This window comes from Lampris incognitus, chromosome 6 (genome assembly GCF_029633865.1).
Source record: "Lampris incognitus isolate fLamInc1 chromosome 6, fLamInc1.hap2, whole genome shotgun sequence".
Classification (NCBI taxonomy): Eukaryota; Metazoa; Chordata; class Actinopteri; order Lampriformes; family Lampridae; genus Lampris; species Lampris incognitus.
In genome coordinates, this window is record NC_079216.1 from 61076790 (window position 1) to 61089347 (window position 12558).

General features: G+C 50.6%; 1 protein-coding gene across 1 annotated transcript in view; it reads right to left on the reverse strand.

Annotated features, from left to right (window-relative positions):
* LOC130114248 (transient receptor potential cation channel subfamily M member 1-like) overlaps positions 1-12558 on the reverse strand; it is a 50431-nt gene that overhangs the window by 36363 nt on the left and 1510 nt on the right. The window lies entirely within an intron of this gene.

The window sequence follows — 12558 nt, forward strand, 5'->3', positions numbered from 1 at the left end:
TGTTTGATTACCTCAGCAGCCCAAGTGCCGCCGTGTGAACGGGATTATTGAGCATCACGAGCCGGTCACTCGATACCCGAAATGCCTCCTCTTGGCCAGAGACTGACCCACGGTGACTCTGTAATTATCCGTCGGAGGCCTTTTCTGTACATAAAATACCATCACCCGGAGCCGCCGCAGACATCGCCTATTCTGTCTGTGTCTCCGATGACCAAGAACAACAACAGGGTCTGAGGTAAATCACACACACGTAGGCTATACGTGCACCGTAAGGAGGCCTGCCCCGGGTCAGCAGCAGCGAATGAGTTACCGCGGACGATAAAACGCGTTCTCCCTCCCCAGATTGTTTTTAATGATTGTATTCCCGTGAGCGATCGATGGAACAAGACTTATCGTGCGTACTCACCGATAACAGTATGCCGGCCTTAACGTCGTGCGGGCATGTGGAGACCAAAAAGTGGGGCTGATTGTTGGTCACCTGGCCGGCGGTCGTGACCCATTTGGTTTTAGGGCCACATCGGAGAGGCGCCGTGTGGGGACGGATAGAAAAAGGCTGTGGCCTCTCCCGAGGACATCACATCGCCTGTCCCAGATGCTATTGTTGAATGTGGAATTGTGGGTTAGGCCCGGCTATATTTTTATACTTCATCCCGCTAAAAGTTGACATGAAGCAAAAACAACAACAAAAAAATCCCTCTAAACAAATAAAGCCAAAAATGGTAACCGCCGTGGTATTTTGCAGATGTGGGCCTTCCCCGGCTAATGGAGACGTGTAAAATACATTATAGATTGTTTTATTAGCCACACGACCAAGGCCGGTGGGGTTTGTTTTTGGTACACAATTAAACTCTGCAGCACAATACATGCATGGACAACAACAGACACACAACATATTATCATGAACAATACAGTTCAGCAGAAATACACATATCAGGCCTGACAGTTAGGTGAGTGGTGGTGTTTATGCCAGTGGTGTGTGAGGAGGAGGGGACTATAGGGACTATTCAGAGTCCTGATGGCTGGGGGGGGGGACTATCTGTGAAGCGTTTAGTCTTAGTGGACAGTGACCTGTAGCTCCTCCCTGAGGGAAGGAGCTGGAAGAGGTGATGAGCAGGATGTGAGGGGTCGGAGGTCATCTTTGTAGAGATTCGACTGAGGGGAGTGGGTTGTTTATGATTTTGGGTGCCTTGTTGACAACCCGCTGCAGTTTTTTTTCCGTGTTTGACTGTCCCTGCCGCCGTACCATACTGTAATAGAAGATGTTATGATGGCCTCGATAATGGCTGAGTAAAGCAGAACCAGCAGTTGATGTTTGATCCGGTACTTTTTAAGCTGCCTAAAAAAGGAAAGTTCAGTGTTAGTTTTCCACTTCGGGTTGTTGCTGATGTGTGTTCCAAGGAATTCAGAAGAGTGGGTGGCGGCGACGGGGGTCTCCGTTCATTTGTATGGGTGTTTTGGGATTCGGCGTGCATCGGGAGTCAATAATGAGTTCTTGGGTTCTTGGCCCACTGCAGAGCGGTACCGGGCTTCACCGCTGTTGGAGACGAGGCCCACAATGGCTGCGTCGTCTGCGTATTCTATTATTTTCACAGAGCTGTCCGTGGGTGGTGTAAAGTGAGAAGAGCCAGGGGGGAGAGAACACAGCCCTGAGGAACACCTGCACTGGGGGTAAGGAGGGTGTGAGGTTAGGTTATTAACCCTCACCCTCCACATTCCACACTGAACAGTTCAAACCGCCCTCGTCGCCACGGCTGGGACGTACCCTGCAACACCCCTGACGGGAGATTGTTGGACTACGCACCCAAATATGCACGGCGATGTAATAGGCTGCCACTTATTCCGTTGCAGGACCAGAATAATTCCCTACCTCCCCTGCGCGATAACAACCCGCCTGTTTCTGCTACGACCGTGACAAGTAAAGAAAGCACTAAAGTCTGCACAAAAGACACAAAGGAGACGGCGAGATATCCATCTCGACATTGATTGGCCGTGGTGCGTCACGGGCCATAAAAGCTCGAGTCAAAGCAAGTCGACAATCACCTGTCTAATCCTGCTGACGACAGCGCCGTTGTCCTTATCTATGGGCTCCTCGTCTGCGGCCGTGTTAATTAGAACCGCCTTAGATGATCTGAAACACAGATGGCGGCGGGAGGCCTAGCAAACGGTGATGAGGTAATGGGCAGGGACAAATCCTTTGACGGAGGTCAAAGACTCCCATCACCAAAACCAGCTAAGACGCCAGGTGGGCTTTAAGAGGAAGGATAGTCCTCCTCCATTAGGACTCGCGGTGCCTGTTGCTGAGTAAGGCTATCCCGGCAGGATGCGGCAACGCTGGGGAGTTTATTTGGAGGCCTCTTAACGGATTTTGGTCTGTTTTTTGGAAGCCTGCGGATATTTTTTAGCTGTGGGAAGCTCTCACTCACCCATTCGCACACTCGCTCCCGGCAAACTAGTTCAACTTGCAACTCCGGAACGAGGCTGGGGCGCTCACGGTGCCGAGCTCGGAGGTCCCCCCCTCCCCGCCCGCGCACGGGGCCGGGAGCACTCGCAGCACGGGGCCTTCCAGAAGCACCAGGACCCTGCAGCCCCGGAGAGAGGAGAGGGCGCTGACAGACGACAGCGAGCGCGCCTAAAGAAATGATTAACCGCTGCCCTCGGTGTTGACCTGGAAAATGTTTTCTCTGGCTCTTCTGAAGCAGAGAATTTGAAAAGAGAGCGAAAGAAATAATCTGTAAATTTACTGCTTGCACACACATACATACCCACCCACACACACACACGTGTAGTCTGCCCCCCCCCGGTCTCCATGGTGACCGGGGTCGCCACCGGGACACCGCTTGGCATCCTCCTCGTTATATATTTTTTTTCTTCATGCATCTTATAAATCCACATCCTGTTTCAGCGTTGCAGCCTTCTCTCGCTCTCTCTCACTTCCCTCTGCTCCCGTGTGTGTGTGTGTGTGAATGGCGTGACGAGAGTCTCCTGTGTGCATGTGTAGTCTGTCCTCTTGCCAGGTCTCCATGGTGATGGCGGCCGCGTGGCTCAGGTCCCGGCCTGTTCCGGTGGCATCTGGACACTGCTTGGCATCCTCCTCGTCACATTCTTCGTATACCTTATCGTGCCATTGTGATTCTGTTGTCCTCTTTCAGTGTTGCATTGTGTACATTGTGCAAACACAACACCCGCTGCATGTCTCTCCATCTTGGGAGAGAGAGAGAGAGAGAGAGAGAGAGATCCCTCCTCTGTTGCTCCCCCTGAGGATTCTTCCTGGTTTTTTTCTCCCTGTTAAAAGGTTTTTTTTTTTTTTTTAGGGAGTTGTTCCTCATCCGATGTGAGGGTCTAGGGACAGGATGTTGTGTTGCTGCAAAACCCGTTGAGCCAAATTTGTAATTTGTGATAATGGGCTGTACAAATAAAACGGACTCGACTTCACACACACACACACACACACACACACACACACACACACACACACACACACACACGCCTCCCATTTCCCACTCGAGCACACAGAGGAAGAAAGTACACGCTGAGCTGCTTCTCGGCAGTCCAGCATCCTCTTCTCCTCCGGGATGACGTCATTCAAATCATGGCGGGACACCAGAGCGTCAGGACTTCTTCCAAATTTGCATTTCCCTTCTGTGTTGCAGCGAAGAGTCAGATCGATCCTCACTTGACACAGGCCTCCGCTGGACACACATCCTCCGTCCGCTCAACTCCGAGTCCCCCCGCTCCCGCTTCGCTCGGAGTCGATAACAGCAGCGCTTCACCTTTTTTTTTTTCCCACCCAGCGTGCGTCCTTGGCTCCACCAGATGGATTCGGCGGCAGCTGAATCGCATGCAGCCATCTTCTCACGGCGTCCGTTGCACGAAATTCCTCCACCTGCTGCAACTTTAAGCCGACGAGCTAATGAGCTAACGAGTCTCAGCCTGTAGGTTTCCCTCGGCGTATCGCCCCACGTGTGACGTACGCTGCTGCCATTTCACAAGCTATCTTGGGATGCCAACCAAAATACCCCCGTGGAACCGTGTAAGCTGTGCAGACGGGTGCAGCTGAATGAGATCCACGACTAAAATGTATTTTCAAAACGCTATAAGAAAGTTGTGCATTATGCTGTGGAGCTTACAGTACTGTAAACTACTAATAAGACACGTTAGCCCCTAGCTAACGGGTCTGACCCTTTAGCCGAGCGGTTAGCGATGTCGCCTTGTGGTGCAGTACACCCCGGATCGAATCCCGCACCGGGCAAGAAAATAACCGGTTACATCGGTGGCAGCGGTGGGATCCGGAAGTGTGCAGATCCTCAGAAGTCTCTTCGGAGCGCGGGAAGAACAAAGCGCGAGGGCGCGCTTCCGGGGAGGATGACGACTGTAAACTACTAATAGGACACGTTAGCCCCTAGCTAACGGGTCTGACCCTTTAGCCGAGCGGTCAGTGATGTCGCCTTGTGGTGCAGCACACCCCATATCGAATCCCGCACCGGGCAACAAAATAACCGGTTACAGTACGTTAGCATCAGCCGCTCGAATGCCAATTGCGGCTGACAGTCACAAGATATTGAGGGGCAGTTTGCGCACAAAGGCGTGTGTCTGAAGGGGTGTTTGTGAAGGGGCACTACTGCCAAAAGTACGTGGACACCTCAACATCACACCCATATGCGCTTGTTGAAGATCTCGTTCCAAAACCAGGGGCATTAACACGGAGTTGCCCCCCCCCCCATCCTGCTGAGCCGCCACTCTCCCGAGAAGGCTCTCCGCTGGATGTTGGAACATGGCCGCAGGGATTCACGCCCATTCAGCCACAAGAGCATTAGTGAGGTCAGGCGCTAATGTTAGGTGAGAAGGCCTGGCTTGCAGTCAGCTTTCCAATTCCTCTCAAAGGTGTCGGACGGGGCTTGAGGTCAGGGCTTTGTGCAGGCCAGTCAAGTCGTTCCACACCAAACTTGGCAAGGCGCGTCTTCGTGGACCTCGCTTTGTCAAGCTGAGACCGGGGCCAGGCCTTCCTCAAACCGCTGCCACCAAGTTGGAAGCGCACAATTCTCTAGAAGGTCATTGTCCGCCGCCGCAGCAGCGCTGAAATGAACCTTCACTCGGGCTGAGGGGCCGAGCCCAAACCACGAACAACAGCCCCAGACCATTAGTCCTTCTCCACCAAACATCACAGCTGGCACCACGCCTCCGGGCAGGCGAGGTTCTCCTGACAGCCGCCGAACCCAGATCGGTCCGCCAGGGTGCAATAGCGGCCTGGCATCGAACATGGTGATTTTAGGCTCGTGTGTGGCTACTTGGCCGTGGGATCCCATTTCATCAAGCTCCTGACCAGCACTTCTTGCGCCGGCGTTGCTTCCAGAGGCAGCGTGGAACTCGATAGCGAGTGTCGCGACTGAGGACAGATGATTTTTACAGGCTATGCGCTTCGGCAACCGCCCCCCCCTCTCCCCCAATCCCACCCCTCCCATGTACCGTCTCGCTTCTCTTACTGCTAGGTAATCTCTCACTCTCCGTGTCAGGTGGGAGGGATGTAATCGTAAAATGCCGATTCATCAGCCAGAACCCCATGTGACGAGGTCCGGCATGTGGTGCTGCTGAGTTGCAATATCTGGCCAATTCTGTTTTGTTCCTCTGTTTTGTTCCCACTTTCAGGGTGAGGTTGGGGGTGACGCGTCGTCAGCACGTCAAGAAAACGTTTGTCCGATCGTTTTCACTTCTGCAAAGAGTGACAGTAGGACACAGACACGGAAGGAAAACACTCTCTTTCTCTCAGGATCCCCCAGACGGGTGGAGGTCAGCGGGGTTGACCTACATACGTCTGAACCATGTCAGCGTCGAGGTCAGCCCCTGAACTCACCCGGGGTGGAGACCCCTCGCTCAGGCGGGAGACTCCCAGTGAGCAGGGTGAAAGGTAGCCCCCCCCCCCCCTCTGGGAGTAAGCAGGCTGCAACCCTGGATCCATTTGGAGCCAGACTCATAACTGGGGGGGGGGGTGGCTGAGATAAGCATATGGCCAACTGTGCCTCACACGGCTTCCATGCACCGCGTAACAACTGAGTTGGCTTTAAGGCGTCTCACCTTACCTCGGTTCCCCGCTGCGCTGCGGGGGGGGGGGGAGGAGGGGGTGGTGGGGGGGGTGTAGGTTGTGTAATCGGTCGTCGTGTTTGCCAAACATTTACTTTTGCACAACGACGGGTCACCGCGTGCGCTCTTGATTGACGTAAGCGCCTGCTATCGAGAATCAATTCACACCTTTAACGGCACACTTGCAAGCGTTCCGCCACGCTGCAAGTCTTCTTCTGACGAACGGCGACTACCCGCCTGCCACCCTGCAAGTCTTCTTCTGGCACACTACCTGTTCCATAACCGGTTTCGAGCGCGTTCCACTGACACCGATGTGAGGCGGCATCGCGTGTCTAGCGAGGCGCTCCGCCACAGTTGGGTGACGCAAGGGGAGCTATTAATACCCCAGGAACGGGATGTTCTCTCGTCGGCGCTCGGGTCATTCGAGGATAAACAATACGCAGCCTACTTCGACGGGCTCGTCGCGGCGAGTGGAAGTGACGCAGGCTGCAGCGGAGGTGCAGCGCAAACCTCAGCCTCCCCGCGCCTCTCCGCGCGCCTCGCCTCGCCTCGCCTCAGGAAGGCTCCCCTGCGCCGCGCGCGCGCTCTCTCTCTCTCTCTCGCGCTCGCAGCCTTGCCTCGCCCACGCGTGTGAACCCGTTGACATGGCGGCGGGCGCACTCCGGCCAAAACACAGAACTCTTGCTCCGGGATGTTGAGGGGGACCCGCTCAAGAACATGTCGAGTGTTTTGACATTCAAGCTCGTTTTCTTGTTTCCTTTAACCTCTCTCTGCTCCTCCTCCTCCTCCTTCTTCTTCTTCTTTTGCGTCATAGAAAAAGTTGAGCATGGACCGGATCTGCACACTAGAATGCAGGGTAAAACGTCGAACATAAGGTCTTATGAAAGCCATAGCCTAAAATATCTATCTATCTATCTATCTATCTATCTATCTATCTATCTATCTATCTATCTATCTATCTATCTATCTATCTATCTATCTATCTATCTATCTATCTATCTATCTATCTATCTATCTATCTATCTATCTATCTATCTATCTATCTATCTATCTATCTATCTATCCATCCATCCATCCATCCATCCATCCATCCATCCATCCATCCATCCATCCATCCATCTATCTATCTATCTATCTATCTATCTATCTATCTATCTATCTATCTATCTATCTATCTATCTATCTATCTATCTATCTATCTATCTATCTATCTATCTATCTATCTATCTATCTATCTATCTATCTATCTATCTATCTATCTATCTATGTATCTATCTATCTATCTGCCCTTGAATAATGAGAGCTGTTTTACACTCTTCTGGGTGCTTGATATGTAAAGGACCCAAACCTCCGCAGGTGCTCTCAAAATACTCCACGTAGTCTAACGGACAAAACGGACCCAGGCTTTTACGGCACAATCGTGTGCCTGTGCCCACTCAAAAGGATGCCATTCCATATCAAGCTAACGTATACACTGCTCAGTTGAACTCGACATGTGGCCGTTAGATAATGGAAGCCCTTGTGTCTTGTGTTCAGCGTCAGCATCAATATACTATTGTGAGGGGCATAGGTTTAGCTCCAGTCGCCATGGGTTAATAGCCTCACATGTGGGCTGGCCGGAGAAAAGAGAGCCTCGTTCCATAACATCGGCCTGCTGGGTTAACGCAGTGCCTTTGGGCACACCAGCCAGCTGAATGGAGTATTGAGAGTCGGTTCTCACACCAGTGCCTGCAAGGCACGTCCCACTCAAGCCGCTGCACTGATCAATGCACCCTGAATAGGCCCACTGGTGACAGGCGAATGGGTGCAACAGCAAAACTGTGTTTGCTTCACGTTGCTCTTTTTAGTGGTATTGTGTGGCGCGCACAAAGCCACCATATTGTGATGTAAATGATTGCTGTATATAGTCATGGCTCAGCATCGGACCAGGGTCAAGTAAAGGCTGTTGTTCCTAAGCGGAATCCTGATCTAATATTAGATTCCGATTAGGCACGATCACTGCTGTAGCAATTATTCAACTCTACACACGTGCACAAAGTCATAATCGTGTTTCCGACGGCGCATCGTTTCTGTGTATTTTCAGGTATTACGCAACATGAATCGATAAGCAAGTTGAGTCTGTATCATGCTTCCGGTCAACAGGGCCTGCAGCTAACGTGGACATGCCGCCACCAGGCCGGGAAGTATGTTAACGTGCCGGTGGACAACATGTGGGATTTTAACTGAGAATCATAGTAATAAAAAAAATATGCAAGAAAATGCACGACTGAGGTTACATTCAGGAGGGCCGTGCTGCAGATCGGCAGTGCCTCGAGCCTCCCTGGGCTCCTACGTGTTGCACATATACCCGTCCATTATTTAGGTCCGAATAACCGGCCCGTTCAGGCATCTCGGGGGTTGTCGCTTCGAGTCTCGTGTTTGTGCTTTGTGTCTCAAAGCAATGTTGTGACAGCGGAGCCGTCATAAGGAACTGAACAACGCCGCTGTTCATGTAAACAGTGTTGCGCTGCTGGAGAGCGTCCAAGCCACACTCTCCTGCACCAGCATACAGCTTGTACTTGTTTACTCGCTTCGGTTACACCTTTCTACCTTTGTGTGACCTCGCTTGGTGGTTGCGTAATGAAACTTCGGCGACGAATATCAAATTTTCCATGCGATCGAAAGAAGAAGAAAAAAAAGGGGGGGGTGGGGTGGGGTGGGGAGGCGGCGTCTCGCTCGTGACCTTGTGGATGGCATCATACCTAAGTGTTTGTTGCAGAGAGGCTCAGATGGGCTGTGATACGTCTACGGAAGTCGAGCGTTAACTGTCGCACATCCAAACACCTTGTGTGACTAATTCGCTTGTTGTCTTTTGTGTACAGACAGAATTCCGTGCAGCCTTCCAGCTTTTTTTCCCCTCATTATTCACAGCGGCTGGCTGCCGGTGGGCCGCTTGGGCTGTGACCTGCTGAGTAAAAACAAGGCAAATATGTGACACGGCAGCGCCTTTACTTCTGTCTCCTCCGCTTGCGAATCGCCGGACACCATTTCCGGTTGTTAATTATCTCGATGATATACTCGACGGCGGAGAGTAAATACTACCATGCATTATTCATCACTCTCCGCCGTCCTACCAGTACTGCTGCCGCTGCTGATATCCGCACTGCCGGTTCCACCTCTATACAAAGCGTATGTATGAAACCCCATTTTCACCCGATCCAGATCGGGCCAGCACCCAAAAGCTCACGGCCTCAGCCAAGCACGACCACTTGGTGCACCCTAATCTGTAATCTGAACCTTCCTGCTCTATCACTTTCTCTTTTTTTTTAAAAAAACAACAAAACTTAAGGTCTGATTTCTGAACACCGGCCTTAAGAGTCTGTCCTTGGTGAGCTCGGCCCAGCCATCTGGTCTCGGTGGTCAGGGTGTCCTGTGCTGTAACGGGACGTCTCCCTTTACAAACACAAAGTGAGGGGGGCCTATCAAAGCGCCCTTCCAACGTGAGAACCTGATGTCAGGCCCAGACAACACTCTCTGGACACTGCGAGCTGCGGGGTGGAGCCACCGGGATTTGGGAATGTACAAAAGGTCTCTCGAGTCATCACATTGCTGCTGCTGCGAACGCTGAGAGAGAAAACGCTCCTTTATTATGTCTTTCCTCGGCAGGCTGATAGCAAGAGACGTCCCGATGGTTAATTAAAGGCGATGCGTTCTGACGAGATCTGTGGAAAGACTTGCCGCTTACTACAAATATGAGAGAGTCACTTCTTCTATAAGTCGCAGCTGAGCTGCACGGTGACTCATTTGGTCTCGTTTCGCTCAAGACGCCCACTCAGACTGGATAAGCACACGCAGTATCAGTGCAGCTCCGTGGGAGTGACCCGCTCAAAGAGGAACTACCCCCCCCCCCCCGCCCGCCGCCATCTCCGGCCATCATAGAGCAGCAGCGTACGAAACACAAGAACACAGAGTTTTTGGTGGCGAAAGAATATGTAAAGTAATCCAGCCAGATGGCCTCCTGAACGCCACATTGCCTTGCTCCCGCCCGACCACTGGGAACTTTCTAGTGTGGGCTTTTGCGCACGACGCTGAAAGTGTGCAATTCATCCTCACAGGGGAGCATCGGCTGCAGCAGAGCAAGCAAGTCTAATCCTGCAGGCCCGCTGTAGGTGTGTTCCTTACCAAATGAGCTGTGACCTGCATAAATGCAAAACCAAATAAAGCTGAAAATGCAAAACGCCGAAGAAACTGAACTCGATCCTTTCAACCGCGAGGGAGATGCTGGTTTTGGGTGGTGGTGGACACTCTTTGCTGTGTGCAAAATGAGAATAGAGCGAGAGTCCCATTGTGATACAGCCGGATCCTGAAATTTCCTTATACCTGATTCTTGGGTTGCCAATGAATGGGTTTCAAAGAAAGGAATAAGTTCAAGCGTGTCTTTGACGTCCGGCGTCCGCAGCTGAACCGGGTGCTTTGTTTTCAGCCAGGTCTTCTTAGCGGCTGGTGCAGCCGGCTCATTTCTGCGTGTGAATTTTGGAAGTTGACTACAGAGAGAAAAGCGATCGCAAAGATAGAAATCAGATAGGGTTTCGTTGCATGCACTTCCTCGACGATGTGCATGCGAAGAAAACCTATCTGATTTCTTTTCTTCAATCACCGGTGTACTTAAGGCAAAAGCTAATCAACTATCCAAATTATGGGCGCTCATTTCAATGGCCACTGTTTGGTGAGACCTTCCTGAAGAAGAGGAAGAGGAGCTGTTGCGGCAAACCTGCAGATATGTGTCAGACCAGGCTTGACAAGACCCTCCGGCGGCAGATTGCAACATGAAAAACTCAAAAACCCAGGCCGAGCCGTGTTTGGCGGCAGGGAAGGCCCCGATGCGATAGCACCGGTGACCCCGTTTCATTTCAGAGGGATGTTTCCGCTTGATGGGAAGCTAGGTATGCTAGGACTTACAGCAGGTATGTGGTTAAGTGTGCTGACAGCACGTTGAAATCAGCGACGTTATTACGGCTGTCTCCGTCGTCTCACATAGCCCTGGAACAATGTCCACTTCTCATCCAACACTACCACAGCATCCCTTGTCTCTTGCCAGGGCTGGGGGCGGTGGTTGGCTGAAAGCCATTTGGCAAAAACAATGGAGGTTGGATTTAAAAAAAAAAAGGGTTTCAAGTATTTAGCCAATAACTTTTATAGCAAGCTGCCCCCACCGAAACGCATTAAAGTGTTGAAGTGACACTGATCTATTTCACCGAGTCAGTTCCAAAGAGACCATGTTAACGAACCCCGCTGCATTTATTTATCATCACCGCGAGAGCAAAAGATATATACTGGAGCTTAACCTTTTTTCGTGTGCATTTATGAAATGTAATCTGATCTTTATGTTTATTTCTCTCACAGAGTGGAAATCTGGTGACTCAGAAATGCTCTGAGAGATGTAAGAACTCAGTAGAAGTGAATTAGAAGAATATATATACTATATATATATATCCATCCATCCTTATCCTGCTCTCAGGGTTGCGGGAATGCTGGAGCCTATCCCAGCAGTCACTGGGCAGCAGGTGGGGAGACACCCTGGACAGGCCGCCAGGCCATCACAGGGCCCACACAGGGCCAATATATATATATATATATATATATACATACACTAACAATTGCACCCCTTTGGCTAATATGTAGCAGTACCAAAAGGCCCATGAGGAGTAAGAAGGAATAGTTGTTTGACTTGTGTGGAGTCATGACACAGTCGGCCACCTGTATTGACAGCCGCGTCGCCACCGCTGTAGACATTTGACGTCTTCTCCAGGCTAGCAGTCCCACACAGTCCTGCACGCTGACACAGGGAGGTAGGTACAGGACACCTGACAGTGTTTTGCACTACGTTGTCGCACAACGGTTATCAGATGGTGACATTTTTAGTCTGTTTCAAGGTTGCATTTAAGAACTGAGGTTGCAAGTTGTTGTTGTTGTTTTAAACCTTTTTAAACAAAGCATCGTTTAGGTGTTTGGCTACGGTGTATGCTGCACGGTTTTCCAATGACAACACCGATTGTGCATCTCTGTTATGTTTACTGAAAATGATAAAGGATTGTATTATATATGAATAAGGAATGCATTAAGTACCAATCTATCGATCGATCTATCTATCTATCTATCTATCTATCTATCTATCTATCTATCTATCTATCTATCTATCTATCTATCTATCTATCTATCTATCTATCTATCTATCTATCTATCTATCTATCTATCTATCTATCTATCTATCTATCTATCTATCTATCTATCTATCTATCTATCTATCTATCTATGATGTGTACGTGTACTTGCAGTGTATATACATTGTGGACTAACTTCAGACCTATCTGTGTTTTATCCTTACTGTAACAGATGGGGTGATGAGATGTGTGTCTACTAGCTGCAGGGCTGTGGTCAGCCCACTTAAAAGTGTAGGTCCCCCCCCCCCCAAAAAAATGTGGACCTTTTTATTTCAATCACAAT